Genomic DNA, 22572 nt, shown 5'->3' on the forward strand with positions numbered 1-22572 from the left:
CATAGGGTATAATGCAGCTCCCCATAGAATATAATGTAGGCCCCCAAAGATTATAATGTAGTTCCCTCATAGGGTATAATGCAGCCCTCTCATAGGGTAAATTGCAGTCATAATACACAATATAATATAACCCCTCACAGAGTATAATGCAGCCCCCTCATAGAGTATAATGTAGCCACTCATAGGGTATAATGCAGCCCCCATAGAATATAATGTAGCCTCCATAGAATATTGTGTAGCCCCCATATATAGTATAATACAGCCCCCCATAGAATATAATGCAGCCCACTCATAGGGTATAATGCAACCCCCTCATATAGAATAATTTAGTCCCCCATAGAATACAATATAGCTCTCTCATAGGGTATAATGCAGCCCGCCCATAGGGTATAATGCAGCCCCCTTATAGAGTATAATGTAGCCCCCTCATAGGGTATAACGCAGCCCCCAAAGAATATAATGTAGCACCTCATAAAGTATAATGCAGTTGCCTCATAGAGTATAACATAGCCCTCCCTATAGAATATAATGCAGCACCCCAAAGAATATAATGTAGCACCTCATAAAGTATAATGCAGTCCCCTAATAGAGTATAATATAGCCTTCGCTATAGAATATAATGCAGCTCCCCTAATATAGTATAAAGAAGCCCCTCATAGAGTATAATACAGCCCCCTCATAGTTTATAATGCAGCCCCCATAGGGTATATTGTAGCCCCCCTCAAATAGTATAATGCAGCCCCTCATGCAGTATAATGAAGCCCAGCTCCCCCCATAGATTATAATGTAGCAACCTCATATAGTATAATGCAGCCCCTCATAGAATATAATGTAGCTCCCTCGTAGGGTATAATGCAGCCCCCTATAGAATATAATGTATCCCCCTCAGGGTATAATGCAGCCCCCTCATATAGTATCATGCAGCCCCCTCCATAGGATATAATCCAGCCCTACAGTATTATGTCCATCAGTACTCATTCACTGACATATATTTTATTATTATTATTAACAATTATTATAGCGCCATTTATTCCATGATGCTTTACATGTGAGGAGGGATATACATAATAAAAACAAGTACAGTAATCTTAAACAATACAAGTCGCAACTGGTACAGGAGCAGAGAGGACCCTGCCCGCGAGGGCTCACTATCTACAATGGATGGGCAAGGATACAGTAGGCGAGGGTAGAGCTGGTCATGCAGTGGCTTGGTCGATCGGTGGTTACTGCAGGTTGTAGGCTTGTTGGAAGAAGTAGGTCTTCAGGTTCTCTTTGAAGGTTTCCATGGTAGGCAAGAGTCTGATATGTTGTGGTAGAGAGTTCCAGAGTAGAGGGGATGCGCGGGAGAAATCTTGTATGCGATTGTGGGAAGAGGATATAAGAGGGGAGTAGAGAAGTAGATCTTGTGAGGATCGGAGGTTGCGTGCAGGTAAGTACCGGGAGACGAGGTCACAGATGCATGGAGGGCAAAAGTTGTGAATGGTTTTGTATGCCATGGTTAGGGTTTTGAACTGGAGTCTTTAGGTAATGGGGAGACAGTGCAGGGATCCTAGGTGTACAGTAGGGTGACCGGATCTCATATGGGGGGGAAAAATGTCGGAATCTTGTTCATCTGGACCCCACAAAACGATTCCCCTTTCCAGATATTGAGATAGCCAAAATTTCAGCTCGATCAAACGACGTTAACCCGTGCCGCTTGTTGCTCAAAGTTTGAAAAAATCCAAATTGAGGTATTTTAAGATTTAGGTATTTTGCATAGTCTGTTAGACTATAAAGAATGTGACAACAACATTGCAGAAATAGCCCTGACCAAATTTTCGAACCATTTGTGGTATTTGAATGCAGAGTTGGTGGGATTATCGTTTTTTGATCCCACCATTACAGACAATGAAAAGTTGTTAATGGCTAATAAATTGCTCAGTAGCACAGATGAACCATCAGAGCATGCTAACCTACATGAGTTGATAATTTTACATAGTTATCTAATCTATTCTAGAGCTTTTGTTAAAGTAGTTTTTGAAACGTCAGAATATAATGCTCGGCATTTGCTTACAACTTGCAGGACATATTGCTTTTGTTCTTCATCTTTTGTCAGAAGGTCGTTAAAGTCGGTTACTTTCTACCTCTTTTAATTTTTCTTTCCTAACTTTTGGATTTACAACCCTAGCGTGCTCTGATGGTTCATCTGTGCTACTGAGCAATTTATTAGCCATTAACAACTTTTCATTGTCTGTAATGGTGGGATCAAAAAACGATAATCCCACCAACTCTGCATTCAAATACCACAAATGGTTCGAAAATTTGGTCAGGGCTATTTCTGCAATGTTGTTGTCACATTCTTTATAGTCTAACAGACTATGCAAAATACCTAAATCTTAAAATACCTCAATTTGTTTTTTTTAAAACTTTGAGCGACGAGCGGCACGGGTTAACGTCGTTTGATCGAGCTGAAATTTTGGCTATCTCAATATCTGGAAAGGGGAATCGTTTTGTGGGGTCCAGACGGACAAAATTGCAATATCGATTTTTTGCGGTCACCCTAGTGTACAGCTACTCATCTCTCTTTGACTCAAGACTCTCCACTATAGGCTTACCCCCTATACCACGCAACGCATATTATCTATATCTAATATATAAAGCTCAAAGTGTGTATGTGTGTATGTATGTGTGTATGTGTGTGTGTGTGTATGTTTGTTTGTATGTCCGGGATAGGCATCCGCACCGTCGCAACTACAGCCACAAAATTTGGCACAGTCACACATCTGGACCCCGAGAGCGTCCTAAGCTATGTTGTGAGGTGAAATTTTAACCCCGCGCATTCCAATTCACCAAACAATGTTGCCCCTATCTACATACTGGGGGAAAAAGTGTGTGCGCGTCAAGCCCCACCCCTCATTGTGATGTCACAATGCCCCTATTTGCATACTGGGGAAGCAGTGTGTGCGTATCAAGCCCCGCCCCTCATTATGATGTCACAATGGTTGCCATGGTGACGCTGATGTCATCAAAGGTTGCAAGCCCTGCCGCCGTTCATTATGATGTCATAATGGTTGACTATGGATTGGAGGATGTGTGATGAGTATATGGGCACCGGACTATGGGATGGAGGATATGTATGACAGGTATATGGGCACGGGACTATGGGATGGAGGATATGTATATGGGCACGGGACTATGGGATGGAGGATGTGTGATGGGTATATGGGCACTGGACTATGGGATGGAGCATATGTTAGACGGGTATATGGGCACGGGACTATGGGATGGAGGATGTGTGATGGGTATATGGGCACTGGACTATGGGATGGAGGTTATGTATGATGGGTATATGGGCACGAGACTATGAGATGGCGGATATGTATGATGGGTATATGGGCACGGGACTATGGGATGGAGGATATGTATGATGGGTATATGGGCACGGGACTATGAGATGAAGGATGTGTGATGGGTATATGGGCACTCGACTATGGGATGGCGAATATGTATGATGGGTATATGAGCATGAGACTATGGGATGGAGAATATGTATGATGGGTATATGGGCATGGGACTATGGGATGGAGAATATGTATGATGGGTATATGGGCATGGGACTATGGGATGGAGGATGTGCGATGGGTATATGGGCACTCAACTATGGGATGGAGGATATGTATGATGGGCATATAGGCATGGGCCTATGGGATCGTGGATATGTATGATGGGTATATGGACACGGGACTATGGGATGGAGGATAATTATAATTTTCTCATAACTAACCACAGTTAGCTACTATGCCCGGGCAGCGCCGGGCTCTTCAGCTAGTCTAATATATAAAGCTCAAAGTGTGTATGTATGTATGTATGTATGCATGTGTGTATGTCCGGGATAGGCATCCGCACCGTCGCAGCTACAGCCACAAAATTTGGCACAGTCACATGTCTGGACCCCGAGAGCGTCCTAAGCTATGTTGTGAGGTGAAATTTTAACCCCGCGCGTTCCAATTCACCAAACAATTTTGCCTCTATCTACATACCGGGGAAAAAGTGTGTGTGCGTCAAGCCCCGCCCCTCATTATGATGTCATAATGCCCCTATTTGCATACTGGGGAAACAGTGTGTGCGTATCAAGCCCCGCCCCTCATTATGATGTCATAATGCCCCTATTTGCATACTGGGGAAACAGTGTGTGCGTATCAAGCCCCGCCCCTCATTATGATGTCACAATGGTTGCCATGGTGACGCTGATGTCATCATAGGTTGCAAGCCCCGCCGCTCATTATGATGTCATAATGGTTGACAACGGGATGGAGGATGTGTGATGGGTATATGGGCACTGGACTATGGGATAGAGGATATGTATGATGGGTATATGGGCATGGGCCTATGGTATGGTGGATATGCATGACGGGTATATGGGCACGGGACTATGGGATGGAGGATGTGTGATGGGTATATGGGCACTGGACTATAGGATGGAGGATATGTATGACGGGTATATGGGCACGGGGCTATGGGATGGACAATATGTATGACTGGTAAATGGGCACGGGACTATGGGATGGAGGATGTGTGATGGGTATATGGGCACTGGACTATGGGATGGCAAATATGTATGATGGGTATATGGGCACTCGACTTTGGGATGGAGGATGTGTGATGGGTATATGGGCATGGACCTATGGGATGGAGGATTTGTGATGGGTATATGGGCATGGGACTATGGGATGGAGGATGTGTGATGGGTATATGGGCACTCGACTATGGGATGGAGGATATGTATGATGGGTATATGGGCATGGGACTATGGGATGGAGGATGTGTGATGGGTATATGGGCACTGGACTATAGGATGGAGGATATGTATGACGGGTATATGGGCACGGGGCTATGGGATGGACGATATGTATGACCGGTATATGGGCACGGGACTATGGGATGGAGGATGTGTGATGGGTATATGGGCACTGGACTATGGGATGGAGGATATGTATGACGGGTATATGAGCACGGGACTATGGGATGGCGGATATGTATGATGGGTATATGGGCACTCGACTATGGGATGGCAAATATGTATGATGGGTATATGGGCATGGGACTATGGGATGGAGGATGTGTGATGGGTATATGGGCACGGGCCTATGGGATGGGGGATAATCATAATTTGTTATAACTAACCACAGTTAGTTACTATGCCCGGGCAGCGCCGGGCTCTTCAGCTAGTAGACTATAGATGCTGACATCCCCATGTCTCTACATCATGATTCTCTCTAGGAATCTTCCCAGCACTCGTGTACATAACTGATGAAGGCCAATGTTGACCGAAACGTTTGCTGTACTACCCATTGGGGACTGAATAAATATTCTTTTGTTTGCCTTTATGTTGAGTGCCAGGTTCTTGTGTAGTAACCTAGTCCAGAGTATTTCTGTCCCTTTAATTAATACTGTATTGTGAGTAGCTTCTATACACTATTGCTCATTCTCTAACTGGCTCTCTACATTATTTGTGAGCTGTAATTCTCCATTTCTAATCACCATCATTTTAGATGCAATGCATTTCTCATTTGCTGTGTTCTGTCGCCATCTAATAGTGAAAGTGTAAAATGACTGAATTATTGTTTTGTAAGGATCTGAGATGTGAATTCGGTCTCCTATTGGCCATCTCCTAGTCACATGGACAATAGGAGGAGCTGTTTTTCCAGGCAAGTCTAGAATGTTCTTTAGTCTGAGGGATGCCTTCGGGGAGATCAGAACACACGTGGAGGAGGTTTTTACCTTAAGATCTCCTGCAGGCATAAAAGCCTGAGTTTCCTCTAACCTGTTCAGAAATCATTCTATTGCTGACAGGATTCACTACATGTAAAGTATTGCTGACAGGATTCACCACATCTAAAGAATTGCTGACAGGATTCACCACATCTCAAGTATTGCTGACAGGATTCAACACATCTAAAGTCTTTATGACAGGATTCACCACAGTTTCTACAGTCACCTATAAGTACTTGTGCACGTGCCGTGACACACTGTGGAGCTAACCCCAAGTACCGGTCTGTAACCTCTAATTTCTGCGTCTACCACCCTCTGTAAAGTACCAAAAGACAAAGTCCAGTCCTCATAAAGCTCCAGACCCCAATCACATCTCAGCATCTAAGTGTGAACTGTAATTGCCGTGGACTACCCATGAGAGACTGTTCCTTATTTGTTCCAAGTTATAATTCCTGTTCCTGCTGATGTAAAAGCAACTGTTATCCCCGAGACCGATGTGTGTTATAATTCCTTCGGCTGCGGACACCGTGTGGGGGTAGATAGCAGGGAACGTTCGGCCTGGTCATTACACTTGTATTTATCACTTTATAGTTCGGGAACCTACCTTGACACTAATCACAGTAGTGCTCACATTTTTCTCTTTCACATTTTTACAGATAGGGCACAACTTGTTTTTTGGAGGGGAAAACGACCATTAATAACAATCTAGAATTTATAGCAGCGATCAATATAGACTCCATAGATTGTGTAAAAGTACATTATATACAGTGAAGGTAAGTGCAGTTTAGGACTTATACTGATCTTTAACTATCAGTCAGAAGGCAATAAAGGAACCGTATCTGGTATCGCTTTGATACATTTGCATACTGCTGCATGTCATACAAGTTAAACTGGAGGAGAAAATTGGAGCATTACGTCCAAAGAGTCATATAAACAGGTATAAGCTTATTATAAAAATATTCACATAGACAATATATTTGGGCATGTAACATAAATTGGAAACAGTACAAGAGACAATTAGAAACCAGATCAGGTGGATGGCTTGATGAGGAGATTTAACTGTTTCCTTCCCTACCGGTGTAACAAATTCTGATGAATACAAACCCCTAGAGGGCGTAGTGTAATACTTACATTTTATAAATAATCTTACAAAGTGTTTTAGCAATACTCAACTCTGGGGTATTACGCTAGCACCGCCGTCAAATGAGTTGTCATGAGGGGTTGCTTTTGTCTGTGTCCTGTGACAACTTCTTTCACAGACGCTACAGCAGTGGAGAAAGAATCAGAGTGTCAGAGCTGCACTCACATCTCCCACAGTGTCCATCACCCAGGATCCAGGACGTCTTTAAAGGGTGATGCAAGAAACAAGTGAGAAACTGCAGCACTGCCTCCTGTGATGTCCTGTTCCAGAAGAGGTGATGGATGCTGTGGGAGTGAGTGCATCCCTGGCCTCCTGTGATGTCCTGTTCCAGAAGAGGTGAAGGATGCTGTGAGAGTGAGTGTCCTGTTCCAGAAGAGGTGATGGATACTGTGGGAGTGAGTGCAGCCCCAGCCTCCTGTGATGTCCTGTTCCAAAATAGGTGATGGATGCTGTGGGAGTGATGCAGCCCCAGTCTCCTGTGATATCCTGTTCCAGAAGAGGTGATGGATGCTGTGGGAGTGAGTGCAGCCCCAGCCTCCTGTGATGTCCTGTTCCAGAAGAGGTGATGGATGCTGTGGGAGTGAGTGCAGCCCTGGCCTCCTGTGATGTCCTGTTCCAGAAGAGGTGATGGATGCTGTGGGAGTGAGTGCAGCCCTGGCCTCCTGTGATGTCCTGTTCCAGAAGAGGTGATGGATGCTGTGGGAGTGAGTGCAGCCCCGGCCTCCTGTGTCATCCTGTTCCAGAAGAGGTGATGGATGCTGTGGGAGTGAGTGCAGCCCCAGCCTCCTGTGATGTCCTGTTCCAGAAGAGGTGATGGATGTTGTGTGAGTGAGTGCAGCCCCAGCCTCATGTGATGCCCTGTTCCAGAAGAGGTGATGGATGCTGTGGGAGTGAGTGCAGCCCCAGCCTCCTGTGATGTCCTGTTCCAGAAGAGGTGACGGATGCTGTTGGAGTGAGAGCAGCCCCAGTCTCCTGTGATGTCCTGTCCAGAAGAGGTGATGGATACTGTGGGAGTGAGCGCAGCCCCAGTCTCCTGTGATGTCCTGTTCCAGAAGAGGTGACGGATGCTGTGGGAGTGAGAGCAGCCCCATCCTCCTGTGTCATCTTGTTTCAGAAGAGGTGATGGATGCTGTGGGAGTGAGTGCAGCCCCATCCTCCTGTGTCATCCTGTTCCAGAAGAGGTGATGGATGCTGTCGGAGTGAGTGCAGCCCCAGCCTCCTGTGATGTCCTGTCCAGAAGAGGTGATGGATACTGTGGGAGTGAGCGCAGCCCCAGTCTCCTGTGATGTCCTGTTCCAGAAGAGGTGACGGATGCTGTGGGAGTGGGAGCAGCCCCATCCTCCTGTGTCATCCTGTTCCAGAAGAGGTGATGGATGCTGTGGGAGTGAGTGCAGCCCCAGCCTCCTGTGATGTCCTGCTTAAGACTCCTCTCAAACAAAATGTCACAGGAAATACAGTAAAAAAAAAAACACATTTAGGGATTAGCTAGAGGGGGAAAAGTGTAAGGTATTGTTTAATTAAGATAATTACAAATGTGCTTAGGGTGTAATGAATGATGTATATTCAGAAAATACATTTTAGCTGCCAGATCACGCCTTTATGTGTGCACCACTACATGGGCCAGTGATGAGCTTTGCCAGCGAGTCCCTTTGGGTAGTACACATTATGTGGCTGACACTTTTAAATTGTCCTTCTCATTACTGAAAGAAAGACAAATCTAGACCTGGTAGTAGATAATTAGAGCATCACGGATGATACGTCAGTCCACACAATGACTTCCCCTGCCATACATTATGATACACTGCAGTTCATACAAGAGAAGTGACATGTCAGACTGAGCCCGACAGCAGGGAGCAGATTGTACTTCATGTTAGACATAATCAGCGCGTCTTGTCTCCGAGCCCAATGAGTGTCACTGCTCCAAGGACTGTGGCCTGCCTTTACTTTTATGCTCCTTATTATACTAACATATCCAACCTGCTTATGTGCTTTGCCATCGTCTGTCATAATATTTTCATCTTCTCTTTTCCAGGCTCGTGCTGCAATGACCCAGCATTTCTGCAGGCAAACTTGGCGCTCCCTGACTGATGGGTGCAATAATTTAATGTGGCAGAAGCAAGGCAGAGCAGTATGATGCCTGCAAGCTCTGTGCGAGTGTCCATATGGACAAGTCTTCATAAAAGGAAATGGTGAAGGAACCCGGGAGCCCGCTCCTGTACAATGGGTCACATATGTGGAGGTAATAAAAGAAGATTATTAGAGGTTTATTATACAAAAGGGATTGGAATTATAGAATATAAGGAGTAGAGATGGGAGAAGTGATTCTCAGGTCCAGCAGCGTGGTCAGTATTCTGTGACTGCTGGAGGACTGGAGGCCAATGAATCTCCTTACCTCCCGGCATTCACGACTGTATTTTTGATTAGCTGGGCTGGTGCGAAGTCACACATTATCAAAAAAGAAGCCGTAAATGCCAGGAGGTAAGAAGATTCACTGACCTCCTGTCCAGCGACCAGGTCAGTAATCTTTGGGTATGTGCACACGCTGCGGATTCTGCTGCGGTTCCGCAGCGTTTTTGACCCTGCAGATCCGCAGCAGTTCTGCAGACATGGTACAGTACCATGTTATCCTATGGGTTTTCAAAACTGCTGTGCCCACGCTTTCAATTCTTTCTGCGGATTCTGCAGCGGTTTGGCACCTGTTCCATTGTCCAGGTGTCAAACCGCAGGAAAACCGCAGGTCACTTTACCTCTGGTTTTACCTGCGGATCCGCACAGAAAAACCCATAGGTGAATCCGCAGCGTGTGCACATAGCCTTTGACCGGTGAAGGGGAGTCTTGCAAATCTCCTTATCTCCCAGCGTTCCCAACTCTTCCGTTAATTAGCTGGGTTGGTGCGAAGATGCACTTTATTAAAAGAGAAGCCAGTAGGTAAGGAGATTTGCTGGCCTCCCACCCTGCAGCCAGGTCAGTAATTTGTGACCGGTGGAGGGGAGGCTTGCAAATCTCCTTACCTCCAAGCATTCCAGACCCTTCTTTTGATTACCTGGATTGGTGTGTAGTCACACCTTATAAGAGAAGCCAGGAATGCCAGGAGGTAAGGAGATTCACTGGCCTACCGTCCAGCAGCTAGGTCAGTAATCTGTGACCTGTAGAAGGGAGGTTTGCAAAGGTTATCTCTGAGTATTCCCAACTCTTCTTTTGATTAACTGGGTTGGTGCGAAGTCACACCAGTCCGGCATATCAAAAAAAGAGTCAGGAATGCCGGGAGGTAAGGAGGTACACAGGCCTCCCTTCCGGAATACTGACAGGAGTCCTGCGAATCAATTCTCCCATTTCTAACAAAAAGCTACTGATATGTATTTGTAGGTCATTTTATGGCCTAACATTTTTCTGTACCCTGTATGATGAACACTAGAGTGAATGGCTGAAGAATTGCATCTTGTGATTGACAGAACTGTTCCTATACACAGAGAGGAAGAGATCGGTCGATCACAGCTGGTATAGTGTGGAAAGAGTAGATCTGCTCATCAGACATATCTCCCCGAGCCTGGCAACTAGCAGAAGTTTAAAGCGATTGTATGGGATTACAAAAACATAGCTGCTAACATTTGGAAACAGCGCCACTTCTGTTTACAGGTTGTGTCTGGTTTTACAGTTACAGTTTACCGGTGGGAATCTGGGTGCTGAAATCCTCACTGAGTGATACAGCCCTAAAGTGCGCTGCCATGTAGAAGCAATGAGCTCCTACATGAGCGTATGCACACAGCCATGTACAGACTCAGACATTCTATTGAAGTCGAACACCACTGTGTGCGCACGGTCATGCAGGAACTCGTTGCTTCTATAAAATATAGCGAATATATAAAAAAGTTAAAGAGTTAGATACTGTCTAAATATTGCAATCATATTTATGAGAACTCATTTAACACCTTTTTAGAACTTTTCCTCACAGCCAGAATTTTTTTTCATTCACATACAATTTACACTGTATGACTAATATTTCTCACTTATTTAAAAGGAACCTGTCAGGTCCACCCAGCTGCATTCACATACTTTATGTATTACTAAATTCCCTGCCTAACCATGTCTTTATACCCTTATTCACTTAAATCTATGTTTAAAAAAATAATATTTCTAAGGTCCGTCTTTGTTATGCTAATTAGGCATTTGACTAGTCTATAAGGCATTAGTTTCCCAAGACTAGTCGGCCCTCTCTGCATGTTATCCCTCCCCTGTAGGAGTGATAACATGATTTGCAAACACCGGTGTAACAGGTCATAGTATATCCTGAGTCCATATTCCTGGGGTTAAAGCGGCCTAGGCCTGGTTATATCCCGGGTATATTATGGCCTAGGATAATTTATACTCCGGTGTATAAATTGACCTAAGCCATTTCATACCCCTTCATGCTAGATTATACCCTCCTTGATATCAGAAGCGTTGAGGTAAACACAAGAATTACTTAAAGAAGTTGTCCACTGCTTGGACAACTTCTTGTCATACCCCACTCTTGGCCCCGATAAAATAAGAAAGCTTATACTCACCTCCCGTTCCCACGGTGACGGCACTCGCTCTCCCTGGAGCTCCTGTACTTTTGTTGTGAGATGTAGCCTTGGTGCCAAATTGGCACCACTGTCCCCACCTCCAGTCGAATTGAACATGGAGAGAAAGTGAGAGAACAGCTGCAGTCCTGGCTTCCTCTTCTTGCTCGATTTGTCCAAAGGCGGGGACAGTGACACCATCGCTGATTGGGCACCAGAGTCACATGTTATAACAACTGCACAAGAGCCCCAAAATTGTGAGTGCTGACACCACTGGAACGGCGCTGGCACGAAAGGTGAGTATAGGCTTTTTTATTTTATCGGGGCCAAACATTTAGATCTACAAGGGGTTGTCCAAGTGGACAACCCCTTTAATTTTCAACAATTTATTGGGGGATCAGGTTTATCCGGTAAGCTATGCGAGAAGATAACTGACTTAAATCTTAAAGTTCTAAACACATAGACTTTTATTACTTGAACCAGAAAACGTTCAATCAGTAAAAATATTAGACTTCCACAAAGATATAATGAGGTAAAGATTCCTACCGCACTTCTCAGTAGTTACACATTTAAAGCAGCTGTGTGTGAATATTATAGAACGAGATCTGCACACTTTTCAACCAGAGAAATTGTGAGAAAACCAGTGAAGTGATAAGATCAAGTTGCAACTGCATTCTAAAGCCCCCGTCACACACAGCGACACTTACCAGCGACCGCCCCCCCTGCCGGGTATCGCTGATCGTCCTGGAATGGCCAGGACATTTTTTGATTGCTGGTCTCCCGCTGGCCAGCACGCATTGCTGAGTGTGGCAGGTGGGAGACCAGCGATTAGCGAGCTGGAGCTGGTAACCAAGGTAAACATCGGGTTTCTAAGCCCCGTGTGGCGCTTAGAAACCCGATGTTTACCTTGGTTACCAGCTCCCTGCATCAGTGCACTGGTATCTTAACGTACACTGCGGGTAACTAAGTGACGTGCGTTTGGCAGCTCACCAGCGATCATGTAGCGACACACCAGCGATCCTGGCAAGTTCATATCGTTGTCGGGATCTCTGGTGAGTCGCTATGTGTGACGGGGCCCTAAGGTAAAAGCACTTATCTTACTGGACAACAGTGTAATCTCTCATGTAATGACTGTTGTCCGTTACCAATCGCATTGTATTGTAAGATCAGTCTTCATCATATGATTAACAAATACCAAAGTCAGTTATAAGTTATTAAAAAATGGCATCTAAAATCCATGTTATTCACAAGGGCTGATAAAATAGATGGGTATATTGTAGCTTGAATGGGTATAGTGTAACGGGCTGGGTGGTGGAACCACTGTGCTGGGGCCCAAGGAAAGCATGGAGGGGCATAACTAGGAGCCTCACCTAATCCGACCTTAGATACACAGTGACATACGATACTGTGATCCAAGGAGAGACAAAAGAGGTGGACCAGTTGTTCTACCAGGACTGACCTTGGGTAGATGGCAGCTGACCCCTAGGGAAGGGTAGCTGTGACGGCCCGAAGGAAGGTACAGTAGGTGCACACAGGTGCTATAGGAACACAGGAATCACGTATGCAGAAGGGACCGCCTGATGTATACCCCTTCTGAAGATTAGCCGAAACGCACGTCAAGGGGTGACACTTGATCCGTGGGCTTGGGTAACTTTACTTAATGCCTGCCATGTTTTCACTATGTAACCATAATTTTTACTGTGTGTAATTACCATATTCACTAAACATGTATTTCCAATAATGCTCTGAATGTGTATGTGCATTAGTATATGGATTGATAAAGATAAGGTCTGCCTGCTACAGTGTTTTATTATTGTGATTATTGACACCCATTTTGACTCCGTGAGAGCTCAGCCTGTATAATGTATTGAACCTTACTTTCTCTGCAGCACACATTTATGGAAATCTCCAACACCTTCTAGCATTTTCCTGCCATAGTGATTTATTGCTCTTTTGCACATTGCACTTTACAAATGACGCTCTGCTCAAGTAATGTATTCTTTAGCGTTATACAATATATATACATGTATTACCCCTGTTTCATTTATTGTTACATCTTATTCTGTCAGGACCAGATTAGGATCTATATCTTAAGAGTTAGACGGGGGCTGGAAATAAGCGCAGCTTGGTGGAGGCCCCCCATGACTGCGCTGAGACAGGTTTAGGGTTTTGAAGACAGGGTGGACTTTGAGGGGATTGGTGGAGGCAGGATAAGGGAGGTGTATTGGGAGAGGCGGATGATGCTGAAGGGGGAAAAAGTGCGGGAAAACCACACTCTTGCACAGGAGGACACCGAGAGAAGACCTACCTGACCAGGCTGGATTATGGCGTCGGTGGAGGCGCTGATCGGGAGGCTGCGGGAGTCGCGAGGTCCAGGAGGGGAGGATGGCAGGAGGAGTAGCTGTCTTCTCTGCTGGGTGACGCTGGGACCCGGGAGAACGCGGGCAGAAGCAGGAGTACGCGGCCCCCAGAGAGACTTTCAGCGGAGGTAACCATGCGCAGCAGGCGCAGGCTCTGGAGCCCCTCCGGGGACCCTGCGGAGGCTGGGTGCAGCGGCGCGGCTCCCTCCCGCGGCACCACCTCCGGCAAGAATCCAAACAGCCGGCCAGCGGGCGCAGAAAGGCGACGTGTAACCGCGGTGTCGGCCACACAGGAAGTGAGGGCCGCACTGGAAGTGCGACCTGCAGCAGCACAGCGGGCGGCAGCGAGAGCCCACGGCACACCCGGGAAGGCCGAGGCTTCCCGGGGGGACAAGGCAGCAGTGGTGAGCGTGAGGAGGCTGGTGGCGGCCAGCCAAGTTTTCGCAGATGCCGGAAGCAACGGCGCAGCTGGCACCCCTGGTGGTGGCCCTAGTGGGGGGGCCAGCAAGGAAGAGCACACGTCAGAGGACTCCAGCAGGCAGGTAGCAGCAGTGGGACGCTCTGCTGCCGGGCCCTGGCACTGAGCGGCTGTCCAGGGGAGCGGCGGGCAGTGAGGATGAGCTGCCTGGCAGGGGACATGGGGTGGACCTGGCTAATCAGCCTGGGTCTCGCGGGCAGACGCGGTCGCGATCGAGGTTGAGGTCGGTGGTGCGGCGCGCTGCGGGCACTCCGGTTCCCCCTGGTGACGAGGAGGCCAGGGGCACGGGCCTGGGGCAGTTGAGAAGCGCAGAAGATTCTGACTCCAACAGTGAGCAGCAGCGGGGTGGAGAGCGGCAGGATTCGGGAGGTCCGGCTGGCAGGGATGCAGCACCCACGCAGCTTGGTGAGCATGAGTCTATTGTCTGTCGCCCATAGGGGCTGTAACTAATGAAATGGGAGTGAGTCGGGAGTCAGGATTGGTAGAAAGGGGGATGGGGGGAACTATTGGGACAGAGGCGCAGGATGGAAGGAGGGGCGGCGAGCGGGTTCGGGGTGTCTCCAGCGGGGGCATGGACCTCGGGAATGGGGTCTGGGCCAGCCACGGTGGGTGAGACATTGAGACCGGTTGGGGGGGAGCAAGTACCAGTGGCAGAAGTACCCGTGTCCGGGGTGTCACCGGCAGGGCATGGATCCTGGGGATGGGGTCAGGGCCACACATGGCGGGCGAGGCATTAAGGCCGGTCGGAGGTGAGCAAATACCAGTGGCAGGAGTATACGTGTTGGCTCAGACGGAGAAAGAAAAAGCGGATTCTGTGAAATTGGATGACCGAGCAAAAGGGGAGGTATATGTGTGCTTTGAGGGGCCGTTGGGAGCGCATTTAAAAAAGAGGTGAAAGAGAAGATTTGGCGGGATGAGTACGTGGAGATTTTCTCCCTTCTTCCATTGGAAAAGTTTAACTTGGATAAGGGGAAGAAAGATAATAGTAAGGAGGAGGAGGAAGAAAAGCAGAGGTGGCGGCTGATTCCGCAGACATTCGTTAATTGGCTGCAAGCGCTTGCGATATTGGCGGGTGTGATTGGGGAAAAGTCTCCTGGCAATTGTTCTGGCCTGTTTTTATCAGGATCCTATCAGCGCCGGCGGACTGCCGTGGCTGAGCAGGGTCACTCACCCAGACTACGGGAGGGCCCGGGGTCCGAAACTGCAGGAAAAGTTCTGAGAACAGGACCTGCGACACTAAAGGTAGTAAAGAGTACAAGGACCTACGATCATGTGACCACAGGGGGCGTGGCTTAGCGTCCTGCTGCAGTAGATGACTGTAGGATTCTATTACAGGAATCCTGGAGTAAAGATTAGGGGAACTCAGGTCAGACAAGCGGGGGGGTCATACACAGAGAAGGCAGCGTGGTACCAGAGGAGCAAGCAGAGAATAGAACGTAAGCAATGAGTCATACACAGAGATAGCAACGCAGTACAAAAGGAACAGGCAGAACTCGTAACAGGGACAGAACCGGGTCAAAACCAAACAAGCATAAAGTATCACAGTCACAAAGCACACCAGGGTCACAAACACTCGGCCAAGGATCTGAGTATAAGCGACGAGGAATGAGTCCACAATAAGGCTATAAAAAGCCTCCCAGAATCTCAGAGTGAGGCCGTCCTGATTAACCTCTGAACTACCTAATCCCATGAACTAAGCAGATCATGACAGTTTTGTTATCTGGATGCGATTGGGGAGGCGCACCATACGTATGGAGGTCAGGCATGGCTGCGCTATGATTAGCAATTCAGGCAGAAGAAGGCGGTGTGGCCGGAGATTCGGTGGGACCAGAAAGACATCGGGCTTTGGTTAAAGGTGATGGCGCCAGTTAGGTACGGGCAGTCTTTTCTTGGCAGTGGAGGGAGTGGCAACCAGAAGGAAGGACACGGAAGTGGTAGTCAGGGGGTGCCAGGGGCAAGAGAGAAGTCAGGAACGTGCTGGCAGTTCAACGAGGGTCAAAGCAAGTATGGCAGTACCTGCAAGTTTAAGCATGTTTGCTCCCATTGCAAAGGTAGCTCACATGGGGCGTTAAAATGTTTTAAGAAAGCAAGGGGTAAGCCAGCAGTGGAGGCCGGTCAAGGGGGAGGCTTCAAAGGATGGCCCCCTTTCTAAGTAGGTACCCTGATCAAGAGAAGGCTGGGGTGATATGGAATGGTTTTGTGGATTGTTTTAGAATCCCTCCTCCCAGCTACACGGTCCCATTTTCAGTTAAGAATCTGAGGTCAGCTAACCTGCATTTAGAGGTGGTGAGTGCCAAGATAATGAAAGAAGTTGAATTGGGTAGAATGGCAGGTCCATTTTCATTGGTCCCAGTAGAAGGGATGATTGTTTCCCCGTTGGGGGTGGTTCCTAAAAAGGAACCGAATAAATTCAGGTTGATTCAACATCTATCTTACCCGAAGGGTTGTCGGTCAATGACGGCATTGATCAAGAGTTGTGTTCGGTAGTATATACCTCATTTGACACGGCGGTACAATGGGTTCGCAGGTACGGCGCGGGGGCCTTGTTGGCCAAAACTGACATTGAGTCGGCCTTCAAACTACTACCGGTACACCCGGATAGCATCCCCTTGTTGGGATGATTTGGAACGGAGGTTACTATTTGGATAGATGTTTGCCGATGGGTTGTGCAATTTCGTGTTCACTGTTTGAGACGTTCAGTACTTTTTTAGAATGGGTGGTTAGGGATGTTGCCGGTGTTCCATCTGTGATTCATTATTTGGACGATTTCTTGTTTATAGGTCCACCAGATTCAGTTTTATGTCGGAATACGTTGGCCGCGATGGAATGGGTGTCAGAGCTTTTTGGGGTGCTGTTGGCGAGAGATAAGACCGAAGGCCCTTGCACGGTCTTAAGTATTTTGGGTATACTGATTGACTCATAGAAAATGGAGTGTCGGTTACTGGAGGACAAAGTGTCGTTGCTGAGGCTGGAAGTGCAGCGAGTTAGGAGACTGCGAAAGGTGACATTGAAAGAATTGCAGTCGCTTTTAGGCAGGTTGCGTTTTGCCTGCAGGATCATGCCCATGGGCCGAATTTTCTGCCATAAGTTGTCTGGCGCGATGGCGGGAGCACGGTTGGCGCACCACTTTATTCGTTTGACTAGGGAACACCGGGAAGATCTGGTGGTGTGGCAGCGTTTTTTGGAGAATTACAATGGTAAATCTCTGATTCAACAGGAGATATTGAATGATTTCGACTGAGAAATTTATATGGACGCAGCAGGCGGTGTTGGTTACGGGGCTTATTGTAGGAGGTGTTGGAGCGTTGGGAGCTGGCTGGATTGGTGGCGTCAGAGAGGTCTCACAAAACATCTGGCTTTGTTGGAATTGTTCCCCATTGTTGTGACAGTATTGATTTGGGGTGAAATGTTCGAGAACCGCAGAGTTAGGTTTCACTGCGACAATATGAGTGTGGTGTCAGTGATCAACACTTTGTTCGCCTCATCTCCCCCAGTTATTAAGCTAGTCAGAGAACTTGTTTTGTGGTGCCTGGAATTGAATGCTTGGATTTCGGCAGTGCATGTGCCGGGTGTGCAAAATTCTTGTTAGGAGTCAGGTTTCTGCGGTCGCTATGCAGGAATCCAGACCCTCACATTCTGCAGTCTCCTGCTGTTTATTTACTGCAGAGGAGATTGCAGAGGAGATTGCCTTGCAGCAAATCACTCCAGAGGCTAAGTCCTTCTGTCCATCTTCTGGGCATGTTCATGAGACGATCTCCCATTGGAGATAGGGAGTCATGTGCTGAGGTCCTGCTCCAGGACATTGGTCCATCTCGGAGATCTGGAGACTTCCGGAAGGTCCTGGCTGCTATAAAAGGCACACATGGCTGTTCCGCCATGCGCTAGTATAGACTATACTTACTGCTGTGTGAATGACGATGTATGCATGATTCTTGTGAATGACTCATTTGAAACCCCTATCCTTTGATATTACGCTTGTGTGAGGGATTGAGTTTAGTACCAGAGCCAGCGTGCCTCTGCTTCATTGTCCACAGCTGCTAGCGTCCGACATTGCGCTTGCGTCTAACATTGTCAAATAGCAGCAGTGTCCTACACGTAAGCGTTCGCGGCTGCGACGCTACACACACGGTAGGTCTAGAAGGACTTTGTGCCGCCATCTTTGGCTATTCCTGTGACCTTATACTGTGTGTGAACCTAGTCTGAGTACCTGTGACCTTAACAGGCTCAGCTCTTTTGTTCATAGGCATCTCTGTGATTTAACAGAGACTGCTATGTGCACTTGGGTGACGGTTAACCCTGTGCACATTACCGCCATATTGCTTCTGCCACCACTTAGCAGCGGTTATTTCACCTACTGCACGGTGGACCCCGAGCGGCGAACGCACTTTATTTATATTTTTATTTAGTGCGTTCCGCCGTTCCTAACAATTCTATAGCGGATGCTTTGTCTCGTTTACAGTGGGAGCGGTTTCGGGAGCAGAGACCTCCAGAGCGGAATGCCCTTCTCACTTGTGGCAGATTGTTATGGAGGAGCAGGAAGGTTGATTCGTGAGTCAGTTACAAGCCAGACTTGGGCGTCATACGAGGCATCATGGCAAATATGGCGGAGTTGGGTGTCCCATTGAGGAGGGTTGGGGGTCTGTGGAGGATAAGACTCGGGGGTTTTGTTTTTGGTCAGCTGAGCAGCGGAAATGGGTTGGTCTATTTTGAAGGTTAACAAATTTATTGCTGGTCTTGCGTTCAGTTTTAAGATGGAGGGTTCGGTTGATGTGACGAAGGATTTTCTGGTAAATCAGGCTCTAAATGGTTTTCGGAAGGGTATCCGGCGTTTTGACAGGCGTAGACCGGTCTCTTTTAGTGTATTGGAGTGGTTAGGGAGAGTCCTAGAGACGATTTGTTGTTCTAATTTTGAGGTTGCATTGTTCAAGTTAGGTTTTTCTTTAGCATTCTTTGGGGCTATGCGTATAGGCAAACTAGTGTCGCACAGTAGGGGCAGGGCAGGTGGCCTTCTGGCTGGGGATGTGGAATTTAGGGCGGGAGGTATTGCGTTTTGGATTCAGCGTTCAAACACCGATCAGCTCGGAAGAGGTAAGCGTGTGGTGTTGGGGAGCGTGGAAGGGGCTTTGATGTGCCCAAAAAGGTGTTTGGAGTCATATTGGCGTTTGTGGCCAGGTCTGGTCGGCCCATTGTTGTGCCATGAGGGCGGGACATTCTTGTCCCGTTTCCAGTTCATTGCACTGCTAAAAAGGGGTTTGGGAGAATTGGGCCTTCCACCAGATATGTATGGGTCGCATTCTTTTAGGATTGGGGCAGCATCTGAGGCTGATAGTCCTGGCATGGGGGCGGACGCGATCAAGCGGATTGGCCGCTGGAATTCGGGCTGCTATCAAACATATGTGCCTCATTCATTGGAGTGGCATAGCTCGTACAGGGGGGAATTAACAGTTCTTGTTGTGGTTATGCATTTCAGGTCGTCATCCCTACTTGGCTTGGATTTTCGGACACTCATTTGTCTATTGGGGGGCACGTCGGGTGGACATGAGGCCGGATGGTAGGCAACTGGGTTTTAAAAGGGATCTGGTCGTTGTTCGCTGATTGGGTTTTCGAGGGATGGTATGGAGTAGGGCGTTATCTGAGTTTTCCAAATTTGCCCAATTGGATAAAGCACCCGACATCTTGGTGGTGCATTTGGTAGGGAACGATTTGGGTGTTAAACCTGTCAGGGAGTTGATCAGGGATATTCGATTCGACTTCCTTAGGTTGTGGACATCTTTTCCTGGGGTCATGACTGTATGGTCGGATATTGTTCCCAGGCTAAACTGGAGAGTGGCCCGATTTGTAAAGGGAATTAATAGGGCTAGGGTGAAGTTGAATAGGGCCGTGTCGAGTTTTGTTTCAAGGAATGGGGGTATCAGTGTGCGGCATTTCGAATTGGAAGATGGGGTTGGTAATTTTTGTAGAGACGATGGGGTTCATTTGAATGAGATAGGGATTGATTTGTGGGCACCTGCGATACAAGAAGGAATTGAGAGAGTGGTTTCAGTGTTGGGGCACTCACGAGCCTAAGGTGGGCAGGGCTGTTCGTGTGTGGCGGGGGTGGCGTTCTTGGAGTTGACGCTGATTCAGCGTAAAAAGGAATTGTAGGTAAAATTCCGGACAGCTAAAATTGTGTGGGTGATCTGGCATTTGGTTATGGGCTCTGGACGGGGTTTTTACCCTGGGAGCTGTTTGCTGGTTGGCCTTCCCGGAACGGGATTTATGGTGCCCTCGAGCTGGTGGTGTACGGCTGAGGGTAACGTGGCGGTTGAAGTTCTCGATGGACATTTTACCAAATATTAAGCCTGATCTTTTATGGGCTCCAAGAACCCTCCCCTCATGTCACTAAATATGACATATTTAATATTTATTGTTAAACAATGTTTGTGTTTTGTTTGTTAATAAACTGGCCGCTGTGGCCAAAAATTATCCAAAGAATATATCGTGTAGTGTTGTTATTTTAAAGAAAGAGTTGCGTTGTCTACCAGTACGGGTGGGGCGTAAGGCAGGTTTTCAGGTAAGAAAAACCCATATTGCCCGTACGCGGTCAAGACGGGGGTTGGAAATAAGCGCAGTTTGGTGGAGGCCCCCCATGACTGCGTTGGGACAGGTTTAGGGTTTTGAAGACAGGGTGGACTTTGAGGGGATTGGTGGAGGCAGGATAAGGGAGGAGTATTGGGAGGGGCGGATGATGCTGGAGGGGGAAAAAGTGCGGGAAAACCGCACTCTTGCACAGGAGGACACCGAGAAAAGACCCACCCTCCCCTTTTTCAACCCCCTCCCCCCCTTTTTTGTTGGTTGGGCGGGGAGTTAAGTTGAATCACAGTGGGGTGCCTGGGCAACGTAGTCTGGGTAATTTTTTATAATGGAGGTTGCTTTATCACAGGGGCAAGTTGGCGGGGGTGGGGTTCTTGGAATTGACACTGATTCAGCGTAAAAAGGAATTGTAGGTAAAATTCCGGACAGTTAAAATTGTGTGGGTGATCTGGCATTTGGTTACGGACTCTGGACGGTGTTTTTACCCTGGGAGCTGTTTGGTGGTTGGCCTTCCCGGAACAGGATTTATGGTGCCCTCGAGCTGGTGGTGTACGGCTGAGGGTAACGTGACGGTTGAAGTTCTCGTTGGACATTTTGTCAAATATTAAGCCAGATATTTTAGGGGCTCCAAGAACCCTCCCCTCATGTCACTAAATATGACATATTTAATATTTATTGTTAAACAATGTTTATGTTTTGTTTGTTAATAAACAGGCCGCTGTGGCCAAAAATTATCCAAAGAATATATCGTGTAGTGCTGTTATTTTAAAGAAAGAGTTGCGTTATCTACCAGTATGGATGGGGCGTAAGGCATGTTTTCAGGTAAGAAAAACCCATATTGGCCGTACGCGGTCAAGGGTCCCGTTACATTTAGTGATGCACCAACGATACGACCCGATCAGGATCACTGGTGCATCGCTAAATGGTCGCTAATGAGCTGCCAAACAGGCAGATCTCACCTGCGACGTAGCAACGGTTGGCAGTCGTTACTTACCTGTCACACGCAGCTCTGATAATGACTTCCTCCCGCTTCCATGTGTCAATCGTCGGCACCAGCAGGAAGCCGACGACGAGAAAACGGCCCAGGATGTTCTCGCGCGATCAGCGATATCCAGCAGGGGGGCCGGTTGGAGGTAAGTGTCACATGCAATAAATTGAAAAATGGGAGGGCACCACTAAATAAGAATGTGGGATACACCTACGATCAGTATAAACAACACTGTAATATAAGTAGAGGAAAGCTACTGATCACAACCACAGGGATCACCACAAAAATTACAATTTTTATTATTGCAGAAAAAACAGACCATATCTAAAAACATTAAAAGTCATGAAATGACATGCAGAAGGACACACAAGGCCTATGATAGGGCCAACAAAGTTCACCCTAAAACATGTGAGCTAGTACAAAAGTGCAGAGAAAAATACATATACAACATGCAGCAGCATTACAATCATATAATCCAAAGTTGTCCCTGTTAAATACATGAACCAAAAAATTAATTAGGCCATAGAAAATCAATAAAACAGGCCTAAAAGATGGTAGAAATATATGAAGAGAAGATGCATATTAATACCCTGCATAGGTAAGCCACGTAAAAGCCATACCTGAAAAAACACTCATACTCAGAGGGGCAGGAAAATGCTGATACCTATAAATGAGGTCATAACAAATACAAACGCCAAAAAGGCTAAAACGTGCAAACACAGCACACAAATCCTGCCTCA

The sequence above is a fragment of the Dendrobates tinctorius genome, unplaced genomic scaffold, assembly GCF_039654945.1.
Source record: "Dendrobates tinctorius isolate UK_male_01 unplaced genomic scaffold, ASM3965494v1 ptg000075l, whole genome shotgun sequence".
NCBI classification, from domain to species: Eukaryota; Metazoa; Chordata; class Amphibia; order Anura; family Dendrobatidae; genus Dendrobates; species Dendrobates tinctorius.